The sequence below is a fragment of the Rhipicephalus sanguineus genome, chromosome 4 (genome assembly GCF_013339695.2).
Source record: "Rhipicephalus sanguineus isolate Rsan-2018 chromosome 4, BIME_Rsan_1.4, whole genome shotgun sequence".
Lineage (NCBI taxonomy): Eukaryota > Metazoa > Arthropoda > Arachnida > Ixodida > Ixodidae > Rhipicephalus > Rhipicephalus sanguineus.
This window is the reverse complement of record NC_051179.1, coordinates 179,636,402-179,643,711: the sequence shown is the minus strand read 5'-3', so window position 1 is coordinate 179,643,711 and position 7,310 is coordinate 179,636,402.

Sequence of the window (7,310 nt, the reverse complement as noted above, 5' to 3'; positions counted from 1 at the left end):
TGGACCGTGTTGAACATTTTAAATACCTTGGTGTATACTTTTCTGCCGATTTATCTTCGAATAAGCATATAGGTTACGTAACTGGCAAAGCCAACGGTGCGTTAAACTTTATTAAACGCAATTTCAAGTCTGCCCCAAAAAATCTGAAAGAAGCTTTGTATGTTACAAATGTCCGACCTATCCTTGAATATGCCTGTCCAGTATGGGATCCTCATGGTCAAACTCTAATCTATAAACTTGAACGCATACAAAACCGTGCTGCACGCTTTGTCAGCGACAATTATAACTTTAACTCCAGCGTTACCTGTATTAAAGGCAACTTAGGATGGAAACTTCTTGAGCAGCGCAGAAAATTCTTGCGATTAAAGTTTTTCCATTCGATCTTTTGTAATGAAATTCGCATCAACAAGAGTTTATACATGATGAGACCATACTACGTGTCACATAGAAATGATCATTCAAAAAAATTTGCGAGATCAGCTGTCGTACCGGTGTCTTCGCTAATTCTTTTTTTTTCCTTTCACTACTCGTGAATGGAATAAGTTGGATGCGTGTGTTGTTGATCTTCCAGCCGATGCTTTTTGTTCATCACTACAAGATGTGTGCTTCTCGTGAATACGCAGGCATTTCTGCGCGAATGTGTGCCATTTTTTTACTGTAAAACTGTGTTTTTCCTTTCTAACCCCCCCTACAATAATGCCCATTTGGGCGATGTAGGTTTCACTAATAAATAAAAATAAATAAATATAAAGAGTGAGAAACACTGTGTGTATATTACAAACATCAAACTTTTATTTTTCTTAATTAAATGATGCTTGGCTTGCGTTGTCCCTGCGTTATCACGGCTTTGTGGTCCGTGAAATGAAGGGATAGCGGTTCCTGTACGGGTTGCAATTGGAATTTTGAAAATACCAGGTCTATACACGTCCCTCGGATGGTCGTTGGTTTCATATATGGTTTCAGTATGGTTTCATATATAGTTTAATATATGGTTTCAGTATAATTAAAATCTAATATGTGTACGAGTTCCGCATCCTGCGATCATTTCACATAAGTTCTTCTTCATTTAAACAATTTATCGAGTTAACTGCTGCACTGCAACGCAACAGTCGTGCTATCAATACTCGTAATGTAAGAGGCTGGCTTATACCGCGCTTTCGCACTGGCTATAAACTTTAGTCATTGACATAGAACCTCCCATGTATTCTTAACAAGCCTAAACATTTACATAAACCTGCGCTAAATGCATTACGTGAAATATTTCTGAATTACTAATGTATGCATACATTTCAATTATTTCTTAATGTTGTACTACATCTCACTGTATATTGCTGTATATGATTAGCTACCATGCTTTTCTTTTATTATATTGTGTTGATATTATTGTTTCGTGTAGTTTACTGCCAGAATTACAGGTGTACCATTGCTGTTTTTTTTCTTGTACTTGTAGCATTACACTTTCTTTTCTGTAACTAAATTTGAGTATTCTGTTAGTGTTGTTTGTTGTTAGAAATTAAGTTTATTAAAAAATCACTCCCTGTCACGCTTACACGGGTATTATATGCTTTGTTTTTGTAAATATTTTTTTCTACGATGTGTGATATGAGTTTTATATTTGGTGCAAATATTTTCAGCTGTCATTTGTTGCCATGTAATTGGTCTTCTGGGCCCTAGTCAAGCTATTTCATTACAGCTTTTAGCCCAGGAGACCATCCAGGATGTAATGTTCTCGTTTTATTCTGGAAAATAAAGAGAATGAATGAATGAATGAATGAATGAATGAATGAATGAATGAATGAATGAATGAATGAATGAATGAATGAATGAATGAATGAATGAATGTGATCAAAGGACGTGCACGTGAGAGCATATTTGGCTGCCATATGTTGTATTAAACGCTCATTCTTCTTTTCGGCGATATCGACATTCAGGTCACCAACTAACACAAATGGTCTATTTTTGTACTTGTCATAATTACACAATGCCGTGTCAATGAATGTCTTGATATTCCCACTCGACAAATTGGTGTAAGGTACATTGTCATAATGATGCATCCATCAAAATCGATGGCAGCATATTCACCGTTGTGGCTCTGTGTCGTTGGTAGTAGTTTCAGATCTTGTGCCTTTTCTGTTTGTTTGACGTATACGGCCACACCACCTGCAGGACGCTCTGCATCATCGATGCACACGACTGGAACGTATCCTTTGATATACCGTCTTTTGGCGTTCCACGTCTCGGTAAGAGAGAACGTCCAGCGCTAAAGTATGGGGTCCCATTCCACATCGTCTACAAGCTTGACATAAAACCAGCTAGGCTTACATGGTAGGCGGGAAACTACAGAAGGCAACAACAAGTAAAGAAAACGTAAGAGAACGGCAATCTTTTGCCAAGATGTTCGACCACTGCAAAGTTAACGGCTATCTCGTGGGTGGGTCTCTGTAGCCTTGTCTTCCAGCGAAAGAAAAAGCGCGCCAAGAGGGAGCCTCATGGCGCGTTACTTCTGAAATGTTGTCTTCGGGCGTCGTTGAAAACACGAGACGTAGTAAAGAAGAAAGAACGCCACACAGGCGAACACGCACTAGAGTCTCACTCGTCAACGTCGTCTTCTTCTACTGCATACCAGAACGCGCGCTTCTTACGAACTAGAGGTGGCTACTACAAACAAACAAACAAACGGAGGATGGACAGACCCACGGCATAAGGAGCTTCGCCCCTAAAAGTGCAGTCCTCAGGTTCCCTAACGCGCATAAAACGGCTTAAAGCGCACGACATGAACGACTTCAGGTTGTGCACGGCGCCGTTGAGAGTTAATAATGCCGTCCAGGATAACCTCGTAGTCTAGAGTGCCGAGTCACTAAAGCACCTTGTATGACCCGAAGTATCGCCGAAGAAGCTTCTCGCTAAGTCCCCGTCGGCGTATCGCCATCCAGGCCCACACGCGGTTACCGGATTGGTATTCCATGTGGCGTCGTCCAAGATTATAGCGACGGCTGTCGACTCTCTGCTGGTTCATGATTCACAGGCGGGCGGGCTGTCAGGCTTCTTCGGTTTGCCCGCCGACGCCAGCGCTTGCCATTCTACTGCCGGAAAAAGCACACAACCGTAGCCTGTTATGACCCCTCCGCTCCCTTTGGTTCCCACGCATTTGCGAAGCGCGCGCTGCACGTGAAACACCCCTCGTTCAGCGATGTCACCCCGACAGAAAGGAGCTAGGGAACTACTGCTGCGTCGTCAAGTGTCACAATGGCCATGCAAACACGATGGGGTCGACTCCACCAGTGAAATTCTACCGATTCCCAAACAGATGGTACGAAAAAAGCGGACGACAGGCATGCATTACAAGCTGCGCGCCGAAAAAAGTAAATCAACATTTTTATATAAAAATGAGCACGCGCAGGATGCATTTAACATAACGGGGGTCAATTCCTGTGTCACCACTCCTCTAATATATCGAGTTACTGGGAGATACACGTCCTCATCTTAAAGGCACAAATTACCATAATACTTTCAACTTCCGTCTTTAGAGCACTGTTAAAAATTGCGAAGAAATATGTTTACGCTGCTACTATTATACGATATTGTTGGGGAGGTAGTATTTGAAGTTGTGTACACATGTGGCATTTGTGATGTGTGGTCATATATTTTTTTATTTCTACGCAGCGCCGATGGAAGTGTGTGGTTGTCAAAAAGCTTCGACAATGATTTGCAGCAGACTTTTTGTGGGAAACTGCAAAAATTACTGAAGTCAGCACCCTTCGTATGTGCCGACAATGTTTCCAGCGGCTTACAAGAAACGGGCACCTCAAGCAGAAACGGCGCAGAGGTATGCTAAACAGTGTAGCGCATAACTGACTATGCATTTTAAAGCATTTTCTTAAGAGAGTTGATTCCTGAATTCACGCTCAGCGAGCATTTGTTCCGCACACGCTCAATTATCAAGCAAAGCTATAATAGAAGGGTATTTATCAAACATGACACTTTCACACCGCCAGGTTTTAAGGGTAAGATTGGAACGCGGTTAGTAACAAGCACATTACTCTTTGGATACTTTTCATTCAAAGTAAAGATGATTCAAGCAACGTACTACGCAAAATGTTTGATCAATAAATTTTCATACGTAGCTATCTCCGTGAAGTTCTTGTATGAAATATTTCTGTGCACACAGATGGTCACAATTGCTAGTTTTTTTAATGAGGCATCTTGCTGTCGCATATGTTTTTATAGAGTTTGATTTCTATGCAATATTTGTTTTATTTTGTGAATGTAATGTCGGTACTAACGGGATCATGGAACACCCTTAAACGCGTAGTCACTTTCACACTTCATGTAAATTTTATACTTGAAGATGATAACAAAAATTATTATTTGCGCACTATAGATATGCTGAATGTTGATTACCTTACAATATTTGAGGAAAAAAACTCCAACGTGTAAACGTTGTAGTGAACGGCGCGATCTAATCCCTGCCACAACCTTATTTCGCTTAGGTGGAAGCGTCGTTCTGTGAGCGAAGCCAGATCAGCACAAAATTCCCTGGAGCAGGCTGTGCCGCAAGGTATTCCTCAAGCCAGGGGCGTAGCCAGAAATTTTTTTCGGGGGGGGTTCAACCATACTTTATGTATGTTCGTGCGTGCGTTTGTATGTGTGCGTGCCTATATACGCAAGCAAAACTGAAAAATTTCGGGGGGGGGGGTTTGAACCCCCCCAACCCCCCCCTTGGCTACGCCCCTGCCTCAAGCTGACCCAGCAATGCAAGAGAACTGAGCAGACGCTGACCTTTCATCAAATTGCTGCCTCTAAAAAAAATCTTCAATTGCGGTGATCTTCTCAAACGCGGACAGAAGCGCGGAACCGCGCGCGACGCGAAACTCTCAAAAACACGAGCAGAACGCGTGCAGCGTGCGAGCAAAGCAACGCGTTTTCAAGGCAGCTTGAAGGGGACAGCGGAGGGTCAACAGTCGAGTAACGAGTTTTCTCCCCACATTTACCGGCAGCGCCTCCCACGGCGTGGGTTTCCCATTGCATACGCGACGAGCCCAAAGGGAAGGAGTGCGGGGAAGCCAGCTTGTGCGAGCGTATTCGGCGGATCGCCCGGGATACGAGGTAGGAGGAAAAGGGGCGGCTACGAGCTCTCGGACGCGGCTCCCTCCCACACAGTTCGCCCACGGCGAATCGAGTACCCTACAAATGGTACAGCACCGCGCGCGATTCGGAAACACAATATACGGAGAGGGACCCCGCCGGGCATGCACGCGCGGGTCCAGGCCACGCTGGGCGGGGATAAGAAAACGGTACCACGCGCACTAAGAACCATTCGCTGTACACCATGCTGGGAATGCACCGGCTCATCATTTGCTCTATAGTTTGCGAATGGCACGCTGGACGGGCGCCCTATCGAGTTCGTAACGCGCAAAAGTTTGTACGAATGGCCGAAGAACCGCTGCCATGTTTTGCGGGCACAAAAGCAATGCAGGTATAAACGCATGCACAACTGCTGTCGATATATTCTAGCACCTAATATACAGCACCACACTGCGATGCTATGCGGGTCGTACGTGAATAATTAGTTGGTGCTCTCGTTCTTATATCACGGAGAGAGAAACGAGTTCGACGTAAACCAACCTAACCAGATGGCTGCTTGTCAAACAGCCTAACCCCCGCACCCACATGTTCGGCAGCGAACTACCAAGTCTTTTTTAGGTCATCGCATGCGATTGCAACGTATCGCTCAAACGAATAGCCCCGAAATTTCAAGTCGACAGCGACAATGCGGCGACTCCAAAGTGACCTGTATGCAGAAGCTACCAGCTGCGGCGCGTCTTAGCGGGCGCGGACGTATACGCCTAGTGCACCGCATAGAGTTAGGGTGCCTCGATGCGTGCGCGCCTCCGCTTCCAGGGTGGAGACACCTTTTTGAAAGACTCCGCGCCGCCTGGCGGCCATATTGGTTCAAAAGTGTCGGGCGGCGCGCAGAGGCTAGTGCGGTAACGGTATTGTAAACACGTTGTTCTTGACGTATTGAGATCCGTTCTTTGGCCGCTGTGACAGGTTGCTGTGTGCCACTGTGTACTAGTTCACACGCGAAAGGCCAGCGGACGTTTCGCTTCCCTCGTAACAGCGAGCGAAGAAAAAAAAATGGGAAGCACAAGTGAAACGCGACCGCTGGCATCCGACCGACAGCACCAAGATATGCGAGGTTAGTTGTTGACTCTTCCAGCATGTGGCCGTGCATTTATCGCTGGCAGTGAGCAGTCTGTTAAAGAAATCCTTGCTTGTCTCGCTATAGCTGCATCGCATAATCATCGCGTGAAGCTGCTTTTACAAAGAGGATGTTAAGCTTTGCGTTAAGCCGTGCGGAGTGAATAGATGCTTCGGCTACCTTCCGATAAGCTTAGATAAGCTTGATCAAGACAAGTTAATCATAGCTCATGCTAAATAAGCATAGTCAAAACAATCAGTAGTAATCGATACAAATCAATACTGATTGATACTCATTGATACCAATTAAGCCGCCGGATTAAACCAGGGTGAGCTTTGAAAAAGCCTAGTTAAGCCAGTATATCGCAGCCTAATTGAGTTTGAACAAGCGAATTTAACGCTAGTCGATACCAATCTAACTGATAGATACCTATCAAGTGGGATTAAGCAAGGTTAGTGGAGATTATGTCGGATCACGCTAATCCGGTCCAAGATGAGATGGCATAGCCATGAGGTAGATTAGACCCGACTAGGCTATGTTCTTTCGGATTAAGCATGACTAAATAAATTCGGGTTAAGCTCATCCTGAACAAGTCAATGTTGAGCGAATTGAGAATGACTAGCCGTTTAGGTGACTGCGTATGGTCACATTAAGCCGATCCGATTAAATTCGATTAAGCTCGATTAAGGTAGTCCTAATCTTGAACCACCCAATTTTAAGTTGAGATTGCCTAGCCAGTTGAATGACAGAGTATGGCTACAATAAGGCAATGTGGATTAAGCCGGATTAAGCTAATGCACATTAAGCTAATCACGAGCAAGTGAATTTGGAGTTGAGATTGTCTGGCCTGTTCGATGCCGGAGCATGGCCAGGTTAAGCCCATCCGGATTAAGCCAGATTAAGCTGATCCGAATTAACCCTTTCGGCCCTGGCGTCGTCAATTGACGACACCGCACAAAAGTTCCCCTAGCACCTCAAAAATGGAACCAAAATGCTCATTCTTGGGGAAATACTTCTTCAATGATCCCCACTGTGATTGAAACCAAAGTTGCGACATGTTTGTGGAGCTGGGAGCCACGAAGAAGAAAAAGCTTGACCGAAGTCATTC